The sequence below is a fragment of the Budorcas taxicolor genome, chromosome 3 (genome assembly GCF_023091745.1).
Source record: "Budorcas taxicolor isolate Tak-1 chromosome 3, Takin1.1, whole genome shotgun sequence".
Lineage (NCBI taxonomy): Eukaryota > Metazoa > Chordata > Mammalia > Artiodactyla > Bovidae > Budorcas > Budorcas taxicolor.
In genome coordinates, this window is record NC_068912.1 from 52792047 (window position 1) to 52814279 (window position 22233).

The window sequence follows — 22233 nt, forward strand, 5'->3', positions numbered from 1 at the left end:
CTTGGTAGAGTAGATATTAGGGTTCCATTTGCCAGATGATAAGACTTCACTTATTTCACAAACCTGTCCAATTACCAAAGGTTCACTTGGCCACAGAGATGACTCTAGATCTCCATTCTTCAGATCTTTGGCTACTCAAAGGGTGGGCCCTGGCCCAGCAATGTCAGCATCACCTGGGAGTCTGTAGAAATGCAAACTTTCAGGCCCCATCCAGTTTTATTGAACCAGAATCTTTTAACACAATCTCCGTAAATTCATATGCATATAAATATTTGAGATGCTCTCTCTCCTCTCACTATCTCACTGTCTCCAAACCTCTCTTCTCTAAAGTCTAGACTGTAAGCCCCTCAGGAGCCAGGCCCGCCTCTGGCTATTAACCACTGTATCTTCAGCACTTGCCGGTACCCAGGCCAAGCAGGCTTTCCATTAGACACATCGACAAGTCTATCATTGGGTTGTTGGGCCTGTCAGCCATTTAGTACTAGAATCCATTCTAGAGGAAACAGAATAATTTTTCAGTTCCTGAAAGTCCACCATCAGCACAAAGGTATTTGCTTTATTCATATGAAAAAGGCGAAGCCGTGCTTAAAAAGTATACTGAAGCCTATAGTTTGCAATCCTGTTTCTCAGCCTACAAAACCAGTGCCTGTAGGGAATGGAAACACTGTACTGTGTAATTATTTAAATGAAAACAACATAAATGAAGAGAAGGACCATTTATATCATGGTACTAATTAAATGAGAACTAATGGGCCCTGCTGAGAAAGGATACAGCTGGAGAGAGCAAGAAAAACTTCCTGCCAGTAAAGACTAGCAGACAATGGGACAGTTTTCCTAGTGGGATAATTATGACTCCTGGAGAAGATTGTCCAAGGCAAGATGAGAGAAGTACCAGCAAAGTATAATGTGCTTCCAACCTTATTATCGATGATGCTTTCAGGCACCAGCTCTGGGTCACAGATTTTGAAAATACTAAAGGCTTAATTCAGTGCTGCCCTTTCACCCAAAAGATCTCAGGGTAAGAGAAAAATGTGTGCACCAGTCCAGTGCTCCTTGATTTAACTCTTCCCTGAAATACTCTAGGAATAAATGATGGAGGAGGAAATTAGAACCCCCACTTCACTCTCCCACCCAAAAATCGCCCAAAGAGATTTCCATTTCAAACAGCTGGTAGAACAACAATGTGGTCATCAAAAAGTTTGTGAAGATGATCCCCCAACCCCTGCCTTATTTTTCTTCAAGATCACTCCAAAAAAAATAATTTAGAAGCAGGAAATTGGTGATGTGGAAGGGAAAGCCTCCTATTCAGAAAATCAATGCAGATTGAAGTATCATAAGGAGATGTTGATTTATAAGCTGCTGCGTTGAAAATGACTTGCTTTCTCATTAGCCGGACCTGGTTCATGGCTGTGATACAAATAAGGCAAATAATTTAAAACAAATACTTGCAGAATATGTTTGACTTTCATTTCGTCCTTGGAAAATTTGGGGCCTAAGTTAAAGATTCATAGAAAAGTCAAAAGGCTGCCAGACACAAATGCTACCTTAAGAGCGCAGATTCTGGGAGAGGAAGACCTGGGTTTGGATCCAGCTGTACCCAGTATTTCCAGCATCTCATCCAAGCACTTGACTCCTCTAAGAATTGTATTTCTCATTTTTAACATCTGAGTAACAACAAAAGCAACCTCTGTGATGGTAAAGGCTCCAAGGCGGGGGGGGGGGGGGGGGGGGGGGGGGGGGGTTTGCATTTCCCACTTGGAAGGAAGGCCAACGCCTCCAGAAATGAGTGAGTGTGGCCATTCAAGGGTGCCTACTGATTTCATCCATAGTATGCCAGGTATGTTGGCCCCAATGACACACTAATGAGCAAAGTAAAGTTCAGAATCATTGCTCACACTTCCCAAAGTTAGTTAACAAAGAGTTAAAGGGATTCTCATGATGCAATTGGTATTTGCATGCTGATGAATTCATTTCTCTCATGAACACCAGGCAGGTTTAAGATGTGTCTGATTTCCTAGGCTACAGTTCAAATTGTGGCCCAAGTTTAAATGATTTCCCATCTCTCTACCTGTTAAAATCCCAATGATGTTTATTATTTAGTAAAAGCCCACGAAACAAGTATATTTCTGGATGAGAATAAATGAGTGCATTTTGCTCTGGAACCTTCTTCTTCGGACTTCCCCCTGAATGGTACCATATTATTGTCTAACACCAATAATTCAAGTGACAATGTGTTGTTGCAGGTCTGTTAACCTGAAGTCTTGAACTAAATCTGTCAAAAGTTTTCTTTTTTTTTGCAAACTGGCTAAAACATTTAGTGGCAGGGGAAAAAAAATATCATGGAAGCAATATATTAAGAAACCTTTGTTTCATCATAAAGGAAGAGAGTTGTTTTTATTTAATAATTTCTGCCAACAGCCAGGTAACATATTCCAGTTTTGATTTGCCCTTTTTTTTTAACTGCACTGATAAAATATAGACATCTAACGTGCAAAATAGAGTACTTCAATCTCCTCACTAGAGGGAGAGAATAATTATTGATATGTATGTGTAGACAATGTGTTCTTCTGCCTCTCGATTCCTTAACCTTTCTGTGGAAAAGACTCTTGGGACATGATTGAGGAAAAAGTGGTTTTTCCTTCCAGATGGATTCATTGGCTAGGGCAATATTTTTTGTTATGCCAATAAAAGGAAAGGGAGATAGAAAATCAGGCAACTGCTGGAGTGGTTAGTGTGGGACTATTACCAAGGCAGAAATGAGGCCAAAGAGATGATAAATGTTTGCCTCTCACCCACTCCATCAGCTGAAGTCTGACCTGAATCCTCTTTTCCATCTGAGCTCTAAGCAAGCTACCATTTTTCTTAGCAGCACTTAATAGTGGACATTAACTTAGCCCTCCCCAAAAGGGCTGACCTGCAGTCTACACTCAGTGCTTCTCCAAACTGTAATCACTTGCTCACTCAGTAATTTTATCAAATAGCATGCACCTTTTCCAGCCACTTATTGGCCAATTAAGTCAAGTTCTCGCTGAGGGGGTCCAGCTGGCTTCAGGTTATCTAAGATGAATTGATTGAAGACATTCTGCAATCTATGAACCCAGTTTAATGATCTAGGTGATAATACTTGTAATTCTTCTCAGTCAGGGGAATTTGCTGCAGCTGTTGTTGGCAAATCCATATTCTGATATACCAAAGTACCAGAGAAGCATTAATCCGCTCTCAGCGTTCCATGGCGATGGTTGCATTGTGAAAAGGGAAATTTAAAATTCATGCAGCATAGCCAAGTGAAAACCATCGTTCGGAGGATGCGTTTTAATTTTATCCCATTGTAAACGTTTTTTTAAGGTGGGATATGGGAAGACTATGTTAATGGTAATACTTCATCAGGAACGGAGAAAACCAAATAAAAGCTCATTCAGCTTTACTGCCGAAAACAATTCACCAAATGTTTGATATACAAAGAAAACACAGCTTTAAGGGAAGAACATGATTTCCTAAAACATTGGGGTGGGGCTCCAAGGACTAAAGTCATTATTTTTGTATGAAGTGTTTCCTCCCACCCCCTGGATTCATGGCCATTGAAATGATAATGAAGCAGTGTCACACAGCGACACAGGCCTTCAACATAGCTCCAAACACTTTTCTGCACAGTGACATATTTTTTTTAAAGTAATCATTAAATAATTTGCTGGCTTTCTTTCCTATCTGTGCATTTGTTCCCTGGACTGCTAAAATGTGAATTCTCCTCCCTATGAAGCACATACTGTAAATAACACTCAGGAGGTTTTTCTGGGTGTTGTGCATTCAGAACACTTAGGAACACTCTATCTGACCGTGGGTCTGTGAAGTTTATGTTTACAAACTGGAAAGCTGGTTTTGATATTCTTACGAAAGTGGCAGCTGTGATATTAATTTATGCTGTGGAGGAGCTGCCGTCCCTTTCTTTCTGGAAGTGGGTTCCTTTTCCCTGAGAGGTGTGATTGAACTTGGCTTTGGGGATGTGTAACTTGCTGCGAGAGGCTAGTGCTTTTGATGAGATTTTAAACTCTCTCCAGCGATGCTGGAAAAACAATGGACTAGGAAAGGTGTATTTTCAAATGGAGTGTAGGCTTTGTGGGTAAAGTTAATTGGACCATGGTCATACTTACGATTTTTGAGTGCAAATTTAACCAAGACAGAGAGTATCAGACAAGGAACAACATTTTTCCTTCGTTTTTCTAACCAGAAAAAGGGAGAGCCAGACAGAGCTTTGGGGTCTGGCATGAAACAGTTAAATTTTCACAAGAACAAAATATCTGGTTATTCAAGATCTCTTTCCTGCATTTTTTTTGTTTTTGCCTCTATGTTCCCACCCCCCTTCATTGTTGAGTTAACCTAACTGAAAATGTTCTCACTACTGTAAATGAAAAATCTTATCTAAGTGAAATTAACAATAATATTAATAGCTAACGATAAACACTTGCCACATGCCAGACTCTGGTTCTGAGAATTTATCTGGATTATAAATCAGTTAATCCTCCCAACAACCTGTGAAGTCAAGGCTTTTATTATCCTCATTTTATAGATGAGGAAATGGAAGAACAGAGAGATTAAGTAACTTGCCCAAAGTCATACAGCTAGTAAGTGCCAGAGCCAGGGTTTGAACCAAATGTGCTAGAGGTAGTGTCTGTGTGCTTATTGACTGCAGACGGCCTTTCTGACTTCTCATAGGTATAAACCTTTAAGCTTTCTTTGTTTTTTAGCCTTCCAGCCTGTTTCCCATGTTATCTCCACAGGCAAAGAATTGTAGAAGGGCAAAAGGACAACTGATGTCACAGCAAACAGAAACCGCAACTGCTCTAAGTGCTAATCTTCAGGAGGCCTTACTCATAGCCACATCTTGTTTGGGACCTAACCCCCAAAGAGCTTAAAGCACTTCACAAATTTATTTGAGTCAGCAATACATTAGCAAAGTGTCAAAGGGTAGATAATTTGCACTTTTTTTTTTTTTTACAGATTAATACACACAAAAAAGAAATACTAGCTGACCTTGAACACATTTCTCCTAGTTCTTAGACTGATTTGTCTTTTGGTCCCATTTTATCTCATTGAAACATAGATACACCTGTCCCTTTCCATACATATCCCAGTTGTCCTTGGGGACAAAGAATCTCTCTTATATAAATCCAACACTATTCCTGGAGAAGGAAATGGCAACCCACTCCAGTATTCCTGCCTGAAGAATCCCAGGGACGGAGGAGCCTGGTAGGCTACAGTCCCTGGGGTCGCAAAGAGTCAAACAAGACTGGGCGACTTCACTTCACTTCACTTCACTTCATAACAGCTGTGGGAAAAAAAATTAGGTCATACAATGTGTGAAGATCTGGTGTGGAGACAGAGATGTAGAAAGGGAAAAAGCTAAAAACCATCTGAAAAGTATCCGTGTCTTTGAAATTTACAGATGAGGAAACTAAAGCCAAAGTCACATACCAACTTTTTTTTTTTACTGCCTAGGGAATTGCCTTCAAGAAGCAAAAAGCATTACAATATAAAGGTATATTTAGTGAACAGTTATTTTCTTTAAAAACATACATGACCTCTATTAGAGTTTCATAGCTTAGGGCCTCTTGTTATATACTCACAAATCACTCTATCTTAGTATTTATCACAATTGTAATTAATTAATACATACTTAATTGCTTATTTAACTTTGATTTCTCTAAACAAAAAGTCCTAGGAGGGTAGGAATGTGACTGTGCTTTCACAGTAATATTCTAAGTGTATCTGGCACTGTTTTGTTTTAAATTAATAAACTGTATTTTTAAGAGCAATTTTAGGTTTACAGCAAAATGAAGCAAAAAGTAGAGACAGTTTCCATATATTCTCCACATATACATACCTTTCCCCCGTATAAACTAAAACGGTGTTTTAAACTAGGAGTAAAACAGTTCTGTCTTGGTTTCCCAGACTAATTTATATCAAATATAATAGCTAGAGAATAATATAGCTGTGAAAACAAAGAGTCCCCTAAAATAGTGACATAAATAAGATAGGGGCTTGTTACTCTTTTACAGAAATCTGGTTGACTCTGGCTGGAGGGGTAGTTCTGCTTCATGGAGCCAGGTGGGACCTGCCATCCCCAACATATGGCTTCCAAGGCTGCTCAAGTTGTCATTATTTCCAGCTGGTCCACAGAGTGATGAGCCAAAATCTAGCAAGTGGAGCCCTTCTTAAGTTAGAGATGACACAGAAATTGCATGCACCTCTTTCTCTCACATCAGTTCAGTTCAGTTCAGTTCAGTCACTCAGACATGTCCGACTCTCTGTGACCCCATGAATCGCAGCACGCCAGGCCTCCCTGTCCATCACCAACTCCCGGAGTTCACTCAGACTCACATCCATCGAGTCAGTGATACCATCCAGCCATCTCATCCTCTGTCGTCCCCTTCTCCACCTGCCCCCAATCCCTCCCAGCATCAGAGCCTTTTCCAATGAGTCAACTCTTCGCATGAGGTGGCCAAAGTGCTGGAGTTTCAGCTTTAGTATCACTCCTTCCAAAGAAATCCCAGGGCTGGTCTCCTTCAGAATGGACTGGTTGGATCTCCTTGCAGTCCAAGGGACTCTCAAGAGTCTTCTCCAACACCACAGTTCAAAAGCATCAATTCTTTGGTGCTCAGCCTTCTTCACAGTCCAACTCTCACATCCATACATGACCACAGGAAAAACCATAGCCTTGACTAGATGGACCTTAGTCAGCAAAGTAATGTCTCTGCTTTTTAATATGCTATCTAGGTTGGTCATAACTTTCCTTCCAAGGAGTAAGCGTCTTTTAATTTCATGGCTGTAATCACCATCTGCAGTCATTTTGGAGCCCCCAAAAAGAAAGTCTGACACTGTTTCCACTGTTTCCCCGTCTATTTCCCATGAAGTGATGGGACCGGATGCCATGATCTTCGTTTTCTGAATGTTGAGCTTTAAGCCAACTTTTTCACTCTCCTCTTTCACTTTCATCAAGAGGCTTTTTAGTTTCTCTTCACTTTCTGCCATAAGGGTGGTGTCATCTGCATATCTGAGGTTATTGTAATTTCTCCCGGCAATCTTGATTCCAGCTTGTGTTTCTTCCAGTCAGGCGTTTCTCATGATGTACTCTGCATATAAGTTAAATAAGCAGGGTGACAATATACAGCCTTGACGTACTCCTTTTCCTATTTGGAACTAGTCTGTTGTTCCACGTCCAGTTCTAACTATTGCTTCCTGACCTGCATACAGATTTCTCAAGAGGCAGGTCAGGTGGTCTGGTATTCCCATCTCTTTCAGAATTTTCCACAGTTTATTGTGATCCACACAGTCAAAGGCTTTGGCATAGTCAATAAAGCAGAAATAGATGTTTTTCTGGAACTCTCTTGCTTTTTCCATGATCCAGCGGATGTTGGCAATTTGATCTCTGGTTCCTCTGCCTTTTCTAAAACCAGCTTGAACATCAGGAAGTTCACTGTTCACGTATTGCTGAAGCCTGGCTTGCAGAATTTTGAGCATTACTTTACTAGCGTGTGAGATGAGTGCAATTGTGTGGTAGTTTGAGCATTCTTTGGCCTTGCCTTTCTTTGGGATTGGAATGAAAACTGACCTTTTCCAGTCCTGTGGCCACTGCTGAGTTTTCCAAATTTGCTGGCATATTGAGTGTAGCACTTTCACAGCATCATCTTTCAGGATACCCTAAACTTTAGGTGCAAAGTCATGTCTAGTTGACAAGCAGGCTGGGAAATGTAATTGCTGGCTGGGTGGCCATGTGGCCAGAAATATAGAAGAGATGAATTTTGAAGGACAACTAGTAGTCTGACACATCCATGATGAGAAATGTTTATTAAAATAGACAGTCCAGTGAAACTGAACTATGAGGAACCAAAGTCACGAAACTCTAATCTTAAAATATTTCAATAGTCTCTTTTTACCAATAAAGCCCCTTCATTGATAGCTGGAATATGAGATATGGAAAAAAGGGATGGAGTTACAAGAAGAAGCTGGGTAGAAAAACAGAGGTGAGGAGTGAGTTTGTGATTTAGTTTCCTTTTCCAATAAAGAAACTGCTATAGTAGGCAGCCTCTAGGGTAGGATTCAATGACCTTGAAAGTCCTCCCTATTCCCCCCCATGCATGTGGGCTAGATTTAAATTCACTTGCTTCTAACAAATAGAATATGGCAGAAAATGTAGGTTGTCAACAGATCAGGTTACAAAGAGACTGTGGCTTCTACCTTGGGACCCCCTCTTATTCTCTCACTTTTTTGCTCTGAGGGAAGCCAGCTGCCACATTGTGAGCTGCCCTATGGAGAGGTCGATGGTGTAAGGGCCTCCAGGCAACACCCAGCGAGAAACTGAGGCCTCTGCCTAATAGTCTGTCGGGAACTGAATCCTGATGCCTGCCAACAACCTTACACACAAGCTTCAAAACAGATTCCCTGCAAGTGGGAGCCTTCATGCGTGACCACAGCCCTGGTCCAAAACTTAAGGAACCTCATGAGATACCTTGAGCCGTGTGTGTGTGTGAAGGCCCTTCAGTCGTGTCGAACTCTTTGCAACCCTATGGACTATAGCCCTCCAGGTTTCTCTGTCCATGGGATTCTCCATGCAAAATACTGGAGTGGGTTGCCATGCCCTCCTCCAGGGGATCTTCCCAATCCAGGGATTGAACCTGCATCTCTTACAACTCCTGCATTGGCAGGGAGGTTCTTTACCACTGGCACCACTTGGGAAGCCCACCTTGAGCCGTAGGCAGCCACTAAACTGCACCCAGGTTCCTAACTCATAGAGACTGTGAGATAATCAGTGTTGATGAGCTTTAGCTATTAAGTTTAGGGGTAATTAGATTTCTAATACAATCTAATCTAGATGACTCACCTAAAGATGAACTAGACAGCACTATATAAATAATATAAATGCCAATCACTAGAAAGTAGATTCTAAGTGCCCTACAATTTTCTAGTAGTGATTTTGTATAATGGGCATCTTTAAGTGACAGAATTAACCAAGACTATCATTTAATCCACTGTTTTCCAAAGTTTGGTCTTGGAATCCTTAATGGTCCCCAAGACTCTTTCAGGGGATCCAAGAATTCACAACTATTTTTACAACATTTTTGAAATGTTCTTTGCCTATTTCACTCTCATTATCTCATGTACAGTAGAATTTTCCAGACACTGCATGATATGGGATGATGTCATCCTGATAGTTAATGGAATGCATGCTTGTGCAATCTTGTATTTTTCAGAATTTTCTCAGGTAGTAGATTTAAGGTATAAAAATATGCATTTTTTTCTGAAATTAACTGACTTGTTAGTACTTCTGTGTTTTAAGTAGTTATCTTCAATGATAACTTTTATAATATACATAACCTCTATATTGTCCAATGAATTATTCTGAAATACCAGTTTTTCCTGTATCTATGTAGAAACACAACAAAGGAGTACACTTTTATTGTCTTGTTTTGCTGTGATATTTTGAATTTTCAATAATGGTAAGTGTTGAGTAGATATAACCTCCATAAACAAAATCCCTTAGGAGTCTCAATTATTTTGAAGAGTATATAGGGTTATGACAGCAAAAAATTTGAGAATTGCTGGTTTAATTCGTCCATTGACAAATGTGATTGAATGTCTATACATGTTCCACATTGCACTAGGCGCTGTGAGTGACACAAAAGAACATAACCTTTTCTCTTAAGTTGCTTAAAACCTACCTGTGGATATAAGACTAATCTGTCATCTGATATATGCTGTAAAGTCCAATGTTGTACTAGTGACCATATGTATCACAAACGTACACAGAAGGGAGAGGTTGTGGCTGAGGGTTATTGGGGGAACAACAGTGCTAGAAGAAAGGCACCTCAGTCCTTCTATTGAGAACCTCCATGAATACAAAGAGAATATAGGGGGGAGAAACAGTGGGGGAATGTATCAGGAAAGCAGAGCCAAGTTTCCAGCAGTTTAGTCACATGTTGTGCTTTGATTTGGGGAACTTCTGTGGAAACAGTGTCTACTCAGTGCACTCTATTTGGATGGGTGACCTGTGAGACATCACCTTCAAAAGGCAGGCACCATTCTGGTCCATGCTTCCTATACATAGTGAAGTGAAGTCGCTCAGTCGTGTTTGACTCTTTGCGACCCCGTGGACTGTAGCCTACCAGGCTCCTCTGTCCATGGGATTTTCCAGGCAATACTACTGGAGTGGATTGCCAATTCCTTCTCCAGGGGATCTTCCCGACCCAGGGATCAAACCCAGGTCTCCCGCATTGTAGACAGACGCTTTACCGTCTGAGCCACCAGGGAAGTCCTTCCTATACATAGGAAACTTGAAATCTTGTGCCCTGTAAAACTCAACTTCATTGTATTGAAAACCATACTCAGAATTTTGAAGATATGACCAATGTTATGATTATGTTAGCCTCAAGATACTTGTCTATTTGAGGTGTGAAATAAAATTCATATTTTATGGCAAGACAGGAAAAATTTAAACATAAAAAACTTCTCTCTGCCCTTTGGCCTCCTTTCTCCCCTCTACTATGCATTGTGTATCTGCACTGTGCATGGACCGAATGTCCCCATCAACAGAAATACCTGCTCAGCCATAAAGCCCAACAAGTCAAGTCCTTCAAAGAGAACATTCCTTTGCAAAAAGGAAATCATAAGCAAAATGAAAAGATACCCTATAGACTGGGAGAAAATATTTTCAAATGATGCAACAGACAAGGGCTTAATTATCAAAATGCACAAATATTTATACAGCTCAATAACAAAATAAACAACCCAATCAAAACATGGGCAGAAGACCTAAGCAGATGTTTATCCAAAAAAAGCATACAGATTGTCAATAAGCACATGAAAATATACTCAACATCACTAGTTATTAGAGAAAAATCAAAACTGCAATGAGGTATCACTTCACACTGGTCAATATGGCCATCATTAAGAAAGTCTGCAAATAATAAATGCTGGAGAGGATGTAGAGAAAGGGGAATCCTCCTACACTGTTGGTGGGCATGTAAACTGGTGCAGCCACTATAGAGACCAGTATGGAGGTTCCTTAAAAAACTAAAAGTAGAGTTGCCATATGATCTAGAAACCCCACTCCTGGGCATGTATCCAGAGAAAACTTTAATTTGAAAAGATACATTCACCACAATGTTCATAGCAGCACTATTTACAATACCCAAGACATGACAGCAGCCTAAATGTCCATCAACAGATGAAAAGCAAAGGAAGATGTGGTATATATATACAGAGATAGATAGATACATATACATATCTATCTCTCTCTATATGTGTGTCTATATAATGACCATTTCCTCTTCCAGGAAATCTTCCAGACCTAGGGATCGAATCTGTGACTACTGCATTGAAGGTGGATTCTTTACCACTGAGCCATCTGGGAATCCCTAATGAAAGATTACTCTTTACTTCCCATCTTTACACCTTGGCCCTTTCAGATTAAAAAAGGAAAAAAAGCTGAGAGGATGTGAGGTAGAGATAAGCTAAGGCAGAGATAGGCTCCATGGGCTAGACTCAATCAGACCTCCACCAGCACTGCCCTTTGGGATTACCAAGATCACATGCGTGCCAAGTAATGCCAGTCATATCCAACTCTTTGCACCACTCTGGACTCTAGTCTGTCAGGTTCTTCTGTCCGTGGGATTCTCCAGTCTCGTGCATTGGCAGACGGATTCATTGCCACCTGGGAAGCACCCTCAACCCCAGATCAACAAACGCGCATAAAAACATGTGTTTTAGAGAATCCACGGGCATCTCTGTCACCTGGGATTGATGATCAGCATTGACACAGGGTGACCCACACTCATGATACAGTTTAAAACTCAGGAAAAAGCCTCTCTGCATCTCTTGCACTTTGTCCCCTGAAGAGTGTCTGAAGCCATGTGAAGGTTTGTGAATTGTGCCACTATCTACACAGGAGAGAGACAGTGCCCTGGAGTATGAGGAGGATTTGCCTGGCAGAAGCACTTAGGTAAAAGATAAATTAACTTGTCAAAGCCTACTTCTCCAGTAGTAGATTTCTGCATAATTAAGTACAATCTCTCACTAGCACCAAGCATCCGTCTTCTTCCTTCTCGTTGTGTTCCGGCTTGTTTCCACAGGTACTTGAAATTTGTGCATACGATATTCACTACAGTTGCGTGGAGTAGAAAAGGAATATTGTGCACCAGTTCCCGTCAGTTTTAAAATTGTATCTGTTGGTCTAGATGTAATGTCTAGGAAGAATGATACCTACTCTTTGTGTTTAAAATTTTTTTAAGTTAATAAAGGTTTTATTTATGTGGCACTTCCCCAACCAGGGATCAAACCATGCCCCCTGTGTTGGAAGCACTGAGTCTTAACCACCGGACCACTAGGGAAGTCTGATAACTATTCTTTATTTTGGTAACTAGATAGCCTCTGAACGATACAATTGCAAATAGTTTTACTTTTATCAAAATATTTAAAAAGATGTAATTGAAATTTTCAAAATATAATACTAAAACTCATTTAAATAATTTAAAAATTCTCCAAGGGTAATGCTAAGACATAATGGTGGCAATGGGGTTGGTAAATAGAAAGTTTTACTGTACAGAACATTGACCAGAAATCCAAAAACACTTGTGTGTTTGTCATATACAGCATGTCTTTGAATTTTTTACTGGGATATATGATGTCATCTGTATTAACAGCAGTTCAAAGATTACATACTATATTTTCTGATTCCTCCTAAAGATGAAGTAGTTTGATGAAACAAAGCAATGATCTTAAGGTCATCCTTGGACATGTGTGATGGAAATGTTCTCTGGATCATTTAAAGTAATTAGACTGCATAAGATACAAGATGCACTATAAGAATTAACTGAAACAACAGGAAAATGTTAAAATAAGAATCTTGGTTTTGATAGAAAACTAATTTTGAATTCATGCTATCTAGTTATTTGATGTTACTTTTGCTTATTATTAATATTACCAAAATTTAACAAAAAATTTCAAAACTAAGTTTGCCTATTTCACTTATAAAAGAACTAAAAAATATTTCTTAAAATGTAGACTTCAGTGAATTTTCTAAATCAAAATAAACTGCAAGAAATTTGTTGACAATATTTCAATAAAATATAACAACATTATAGCAAGGAATCAAAAACATTTACCTAGCCAACAGGTTATTCATGTATAAATAATTACTAATTATTTGTAATTTTAATGAAGACCATGTTTCTGGCAGATCAGAATATAGTCTAAATTGAGGACAGATTTGAATAAGTTAATTAATGCCCTGCCAAATTTAGTTTCTTTTATAATAACACAATATTAGAAAATTTGAAGTAAGAATCTAAGAAATATTGTATATATCTAGATGTTCTCCTAAAAGACATTTCTTTAACATATTCACTTAAAAAATTCATTATAAAAACTATCATATTAAAATAGTTTATAATATTTTCTGCAATATTGCTACTTTGTCACATGTGACTTCATTACAGTTTTTAATATATGTAAAATTTGCATGTGAAGTTCATTCCCTAATTTATAATAATTTAATGACTCATTTGAAAATACCCTGATGCTGGGAAAGATTGAAGCCAGGAGAAAAAGGGGACGACAGAGGATGAGATGGTTGGATGGCATCACTGACTCAATGGACATGAGTTTGAGTAAACTCCAGGAGTTGGCGATGGACAGGGAGGTCTGGCATTCTGCAGTCTATGGGGTCTAAAGAGTCAGACACGACTGAGCAACTAAACTGAACTGAACTGAACTGAATAGTTTAATAATTTATTGACAATTCCAGTTACTCCTGCCTTGGCAGAGTGGTTTCTCCAATTGAAATGAACAATAAACAAAGTACAATGACTTAAATATTGACTAATTTGTCATTACTGTCAATAGAGCATATATGAAAAATCTTAATTATACAATACAATCATTGACTTTGCTAAAATAAAGATAATACAAATTAATTTTCTACAGTAGATATATAAATAGTTAATTAACTATGGATGTATTACTCATCCAAGTATCACCAACTCATCAAGAGGACACCTAGACAAGCATAATTATGATTATTCACTCATCTGTGATAACTTGCTCTGTCAATAAAAAAAAAGTTTTACATATATATTCTCATTTGTCATTATGAATATTTGTTTGTCAAGGTAAGAAGATAGAAATATTCTATTTAACAGTTTTGATCTATATTTGTAATTTCTAAACATTTAGATACAGGCCCTATAGGCCTCCATTTGTTCTCTTGCCTTGGGCTACGCAAAAGTTAAGAGTGGGTCGATGCCTAAAGGGAGATGGGTATTGACATTGGGCCCACCCTCCCCTGGGGAGTACTCCTAGCGAATGCAACCACAGAGGCCCTTAGGTGTAGCTGGGCAACCAAGGTAGTATTTCACACACCTTTCTAACCTCACATTCAGCAGGGGACCCACATTCTCACTGATGTTCAGCAATCTTCAACAAGAGAATAAACCTCTACAGTAACATTTAAAACCACAAATGCATGATTAAGGTGATACCTTCATGTGAATGACTTAGTTGGTATAGTCTTCTAGTTCAGTCATTCTTTGGCTGAATTGTTCATTAATGAAGAGTACACTGTTATTGAGATTCCCTGGTGGCTCAGATGGTAAAGCGTCTGCCTGCAATGCGGGAAACCCGGGTTCAGTCCCCGGGTTGGGAAGATCCCCTGGAGAAGAAAATGGCAACCCACTCCAGTACTCATGCCTGGAAAATTTCACAGATGGAGAAGCCTGGTGGGCTACAGTCCATGCGGTCGCAAAGAGTCAGACATGACTGAGCGACTTCACTTCACACTGTTATTGGCTTCCCAGATGGCTCAGTGGGTAAAGAATCCGCCTGCAATCCAGGAGACATGGGTTTGATTCCTGGGTTGGGAAGATCTCCTGGAGAAGGAAAAGGCAACCCACTCCAATATTCTGGCCTGGAAAATCTCATGGACAGAGGAGCCTGACAGGCTACTGTCCATGTGGTCACAGAGTCAGACATGACTGAGCAACTAACATACACATTATCATTTCACTATGGGGCAACCCTCATCCAATTTGTTGTTCTTTGTTCAATCACTAAGTAATGTCCGACTCTTTGAGGCCCCACGAACCAGCACACCAAGCTACCCTGTCCTCCACTATCTCTCGGAGTTTGCTCTGTTTGGTTTAGAGAGGAGAGGGAAGACATGTTGAGGAGTAGAGAGAAATCTTAAAATCTAGGATTTTCTTGAGGAATTAAATTTCATCTTCATGTGGTGACCCAGTGGATGGTTGTTCAGGCTGTGCTCAAAGATGCTCAGTTGGAGGGCAGTGAGTGCTGAAATCCAGCTCTTGTTCCGCTCACCAAGCCAGATGTCTGGATGTCAGGCTGAGTCAGCCAAAGGCAGTGCCTTTCTCTCATTCTCACAAAGGTGCTCTCTGGGGCAGCTGGGCCCGACATGCATGACTGCAGAGGACAGAAGTAGGCCCAAATAGAAGCTGAAGTGTAGGGAAAAGGAGGTTTATAAACTTGATCTTGTTAATTCTCATAACAACCCTAAAAAGCAGGTATTATTACAACCTTCACTTTACAGAAAAGAAAACTGAGGTTGAGAAGGTAAGCACCTTGCCCAGCATTTGAAAATGACAAAATGTAGGATGCAAAGCTAGACGTTTCTCATTAAAAAAACACACTTGTTCTTCTCTACATTATGATACTCTAACAATTTGAGCAATTCTATGATTAAATGTGCTTTCTGAAGCTAGCAATTTCCATATTTCTTTAAGTGTCTAAGAACAAACTGAATGCCAGCTCATCAGATGGGTCATAAATGGGACTCACGTATCCATGAGTAGTTGAGTTAGGTGATGCCAACATAGTCCAGGTTCAGTCAGGGAAACAAAACCCATGCTATGTATTTCAAGTATGAAGGGTTTTGATGTAGGGAACTAGAGGCATAACCAACTGCTAGAAGAGTTAGGGAACCAAGATTTGAGAAGCTAACAGCTGTCAGGCTGCCACAGTAAAGCAGATGGTTCACCGGAGTGCAAATTTTCAGACCCTCTGGAAATCTCTTTTTTCTCAGTTTATAGCACTAACTGAGGTAATTCTTTAGAATCTCACCTGGTAGTTCTTTAGAATCTCACATCTATTCATGTTGCTAACTGTAAATTGCGGCCTCTCCTTTTCAGCCTTTCAATTCTCACATGGGTGTCTCTTATTGGAAGAGATGCTGACTCTAAGCAGGACTGGAGGGACAGAGAATTGTGAGAAACGTTGTTCCTGGCTAGAAGAGTGGTCATGAGGCAAAATCTCTAAGCCCCATCCTACCATAATGATGTAAGATTTTTTTTTTTTTGCTACTTACTAGTTATCAGAGCTCCTTTTATTTTATAGTGAGTTGGGAGTTAAAACAGTAGGAAGTCATCAGGCCCCTTCAAGACCCCTTGTCACTGTGGGAAAATACAGTATAGAAAGAAATGTGCATGTAGAAGGAATTCCCTGGTGGTCCAGTGGTTAGGACTCTGCACTTTCACTGCCAAGGGCTGGGTTCAATCCCCACCTAGGATCCTGTAAGCCACGTGGCCAAAAAAAAAAAGCATTAAAAAGAAATTTATCTGTAGAAGATATAGGTAAAGTTTCACATGTCATCATTTTTCCTAAGATAGAGCAACCTCAGTTGGGCTGGGCCCAAGACAACCAGGTAGCTGCAAAAGTAGGCCTGCTCCTCAGTCTTTAGGAATAATTTAGTGTTCACATGAAGGATTATGTTCCAGGGGAGCTATTGATTTTGTTTGTTTGTTTTGGCTCCTACCTGAGTAAAGATAAAGGTTTTAGTCCACAACACAGCATTGTAACAATAGCAAGACCTATGAATTTTTCCAAGGCTGAAGACAATGTACTTGAAAAACAGCCTAGTGTGCTGCAATATTAAAACAGTAGGCCACTAAGGCAATAATACACCAGCTACTGATAATGAGATTACAAACTCCTACCTCCCAGTATCTTCCCTTCTGTATCCCTGCACTCAATTTTGTTGCTGGGGAACACCCACTGTCGAAGTAAGGCAAGGACTTTGGTTGATGTAAGCACGTCTTTTGTTACATTTGTTGTGAGAATTCTTGTAGTTTTATAAGTATCAGCCAAGCCACATAGTCTTCTCTCACCCTAGGAAATGAATCCTTGGAACAACTTGCTTAAAGTTAGAAAATCATGTCTCTGTTTATACATCTGAGTCTAATCATGGCCTTTCTACATATGGTTTTTTTTATTGTATTGAAAGAGATATTCTTTTCTGCCAGGTCTTAGGGGAACAGTAATCAAATTCATTAACTAGTAAACATATGGCTAACATTTGAAATATTTTGTCTGAATTTGGGGACTGAATTTTAAGAGGTACATTGATAAATGAGAATATATTCATAGGGGATCAGGATTAATATTAGCATAAAATACAATTAAAAAAATAATTTATTGAGTACTATGCTAAGCATGTCACTAGTGCTATTGCTTTTAATCCTCACAGTCATTGACTTTTGTTACACTTTTGTCAATGAGTGACTGAGGTCACATAACAAACCCTGATGCCTGAAGCCAAGCTGTTATCCACTCACTGTACAGTGAGGACCCTAGAAAACATCTCATATGCAAAGCTATAGAGGAACAGACAGCATCTGCACTGACAATGGAAATAATTGATACCAATGGAGACAAGTTACTAGATGGAGATTTTATCTCAATAAAATAAGATGCTCCTATCTGTAGAACTGAGCTTTCAAACCAAAGCAGAGATACTCATTTTTTTAGGAATGAATAAAAGATTTCAACTCTAATCTATGATGTGAGCAAAATAGAATAAATGACCAAATTGCGGTTTTCATTTCTACTAATACTATTAGAAAAACAAAAGACTATATTAAAAACTTAAAAATAATAAAGTAAAAGTCTCCAAATTCCTACACTTTTTCATTGACTCCAAAGTGAATGCCAGATTTAGGTCCATCTTCTCAAAATGTGTCCACTATCTCTTTAAATGTTACTTGGTCTTTAGAACAATGTAAAGTAAGTTACTGTATGTGGAAAGGCTTTGTAATGGTTGCATACCACATGGATATGAAGGATCAGTGAACAGAAAGAAATGTTTCAAGTCCTCTTGATATTTTTCTTCTGTATAATGATACATATCAGTCTTTAAAGCTTCTGAATCAACCAAACATTGCTCTGGTAAATGTAGTTATATAAATATAGCCAAGGCATGTATATTTTCATTGGTTAAACTAATGTTTACCTAGTAGTAAATGGCTGTGTGTCTCTGGTATGTACTAGGTAAACAGAAATGATTGATATATGGCTCTACTCTTTATAAGTGGCATAAAAACAAAGAATTACAACTTAGAAAAATTAATGCTAACTAATAGAGATATGGTGTCAATAAAAATGAAATCAATAACACGTTTAAAGTTGTTAGGCTGGATTTACTAAGGACTTCTTTAAGGCTTACATAAGTATCAGTAGTTACACTTTGCTGACACTGAAGAGGTCAGTCTGGAATTTATCTGCTCTACAAATTAGCATATACCTCTACAAAATCATTTGCACATGAAGAAACAATTAGCATATATTAGAAATTGGTATTACCAAAGAGGAAAGGGGGGAGGGATACATTTAGAATTTTGGATTAACATATATACACTACTATATATAAAATAGATAATCAACCAAGACTTACTGGGTAGCACACGGAACTCCACTCAATATTCTATAATAACCCATATGAGAAAAGAATCAGAAAAGAATGGATATATGTATATGTACGCTGAATCTGGGAATACCAGACCACCTGACCTGCCTCTTGAGAAACCTGTATGCAGGTGAGGAAGCAACAGTTAGAACTGGACATGGAACAACAGACTAGTTCCAAATAGGAAAAGGAGTACATCAGGGCTGTATATTGTCACCCTGCTTATTTAACTTACATGCAGAGTACATCATGAGAAACGCTGGGCTGGAAGAAGCACAAGCTGGAATCAAGATTGCTCGGAGAAATATCAATAACCTCAGATATGCAGATGACACCACCCTTATGGCAGAAAGAGGAACTAAAAAGCCTCTTGATGAAAGTGAAAGAGGAGAGTGAAACAGTTGGCTTAAAGCTCAACATTCAGAAAACGAAGATCATGGCATCTGGTCCCATCACTCATGGGAAATAGATGGGGAAGCAGTGGAAACAGTGTCTGACTTTATTTTTTTTGGAGGGGGGCTCCAAAATCACTGCAGATGGTGACTGCAGCCATGAAATTAAAAGACACTTACTCCTTGGAAGGAAAGTTATGACCAACCTAGACAGCATATTAAAAAGCAGAGACATTACTTTGCCAACAAAGGTCCGTCTAGTCAAGGCTATGGTTTTACCAGTAGTCATGTATGGATGTGCGAGTTGGACTACAAAGAAAGCTGAGTGCCGAAGAATTGATGCTTTTGAACTGCGGTGTTGGAGAAGACTCTTGAGAGTCCCTTGGACTGCAAGGAGATCCAACCAGTCCATTCTGAAGGAGACTAGCCCTGGGATTTCTTTGGAAGGAATGATGCTAAAGCTGAAACTCCAGTACTTTGGCCACCTCATGTGAAGAGTTGACTCATTGGAAAAGACTTTGATGCTGGGAGGGATTGGGGTCAGGAGGAGAAGGGGACAACAGAGGATGAGATGGCTGGATGGCATCACTGACTTGATGGATGTGAGTCTGAGTGAACTCCGGGAGTTGGTGATGGATAGGGAGGCCTGGCGTGCTGCGATTCATGGGGTTGCAGAGTCGGACACGACTGAGTGAATGAACTGACTGACAACTGAATCATTTTGCTGTACACCTGAAACGAACGTAAAATTGTAAATCAACTATTGTTGTTGTTGTTCAGTTGCCCAGTCATGTCCAATTCTTTGTGACCCCATGGACTGCAGCACGCCAGGCCTCCTTGTCCCTCACCATCTCCCAGAGTTTGCCCAAGTTCATCAAGTTCATGTTCATTACATCAGTAATGCCATCCAGCCATCTCATCTTCGGACACCCTCTTCCTCTTTTCGCCCTCAATCTTTCCCAGCATCAGGGACTTTTCCAATGAATCATCTGTTCACATCAGATGACCAAAATACTGGAGCTTCAGCTTCAGCATCAGTCCTTCCAGCGAATATGCAGGGTTGTCCTCCCTTAAAATTGACTGATTTGATCTCCTTGCTGTCCAAGAGACTTCCAGCAGTCCTCTCCAGCACCACAGTTTAAAGGCATCAATTCTTTCATGTTCTGCCTTCTTTACAGTCCAGCTCTCACAACTGTACATGACCACTGGGAAGACCATAGCCTTCACTATCCGGACTTTTGTCGGCAGAGTGACGTCTCTGCTTTTCAACACATTGTCTAGGTTTGTCATTGCTTTCCTGCCAAGAAGCAATCGTCTTCTGATTTCATGGCTGCAGTCACCGTCCACTGTGATTTTGGAGCCCAAGAAGAGGAAATCTGTCACTACTTCCACCTTTTCCCCTTCTATTTGCCATGCAGTAATGGGGTCGGATGCCATGATCTTTGTTTTTTTAACATTTAGTCTTAAGCCAGCTCTTTCACTCTCCTCCTTCACCTTCATCAAGAGGCTGTTTAGTTCCTCTTTACTTTCTGCCATTAGAGTGGTATCATTCACCTCCTTCAGTAAGAAATCTACTAGTATTAAATAAACAAAAACTGGCTTACCATAGACAGGTCCTAGATAATTTCTATACATGTTAATACATGTTGGTTTGGGTTAATTTGTTCATCAACATTTGAAACATGCTGGAAAGCAACCTGAGTGTGGTATAAATACTAGCAGACTAGAAGTCTTGTCTCCACTTTTAAACTATTTCCATAATCTTGAGCAGGTTTCTTAACTTTCTTGACTTTAGTTTTTATGTATTAAAAAACAATAAAAGGAAGCTATTCTGTATGATCTAAGCAGCTTCCCTGGTGGCTCAGATGGTAAAGAATCTGCCTGCAATGCAGGAGACCTGGGTTCGATCCCTGGAGAAGGAAATGGTAACCCACTCCAGTATTCTTGCCTGGAGAGTCCCATGGACAGAGGAGCCTGGTGGGCTACAGTCCATGGGGTCGCAAAGAGTCGGACACAACTGAGCAAGTAATAGTAATACAAGGCCTTTTCTAGTTCTGTGGCTCTCTTTATTTTGCTAGCATATTTTCATATTTTATATGATGTGGAACATCTGGATTTATATTTACTAATAAGAAAAAATCAACAAAGAATTGAATGTGCATATGTTATTTTTATAATAGCTTATCTTTGAGCAAGATTATGATATCTCTTTTCTGCTGTTGGATAACTTAATATTATATGCTCATTTAGATGTATAAAAATGGAAACAGGATCACTTTTATTCATCCTTCAAGGTACAGTTCATCAGCAACTTTATGAAGTTCCACCCTCACTCCTAAACCAATCACCGTTTCTCTGGTGTTCTACAACAGTTTTCTTAATCTCCGCTAGAGGACCCATTTCATTCTGTACCATATTTCTAGCTAATTATTTACCTGCTTATCCTCCCTGCTAGATTTTAAACTTGTTTGAAAGTGTGGGATGTTTTATTTGTCTTTATGTCATCTGCAGCTTTGAGCATAGTGCCTTGCACATAGGAAGCATTCCAGAAATTTCTTAGTTGACTCCATCACTACTAGTAAATCATATTTATACAATCAAGACTAGCAATACCCAGTACTCACTTTTAAACAATTATACTCTAATATTAGAAAGTTCTTTTTACCTCATCTATACACTCTTCTCTCAAACTCTGTGGACCAGTCAAAGCATCATCCTTTGACTTTGCCATGATTTTTTCTTATCTCTGATATGGGTCCTGCCTTTTCTCTTGCCTGGTACAGTCTTCCCACTCCCCCTTTCACGATCTCTCTTTCTCTAGCCAACTTCTACTTATCCTTTGCCATAGCCATACCTTTCTCCAAGAAGCATTTCCTAGTCCTTCATGCCATATCCAGGCTGGGTTAGATGTCCCTCCTGCATATTCTTACGGCCTTTGGTACTACTACAACCATTATACTTATTAACTCCTTTGTACTACACTTACTTTCTCCTCTATTTTCTCTGTGTATAAGATCTGGAAATTCAGAGCTTCACTGGTATTATGCATGATTGTATCCCCAGGGATACAACAGGGTCTAGCACACTTTTGGGATGAATATA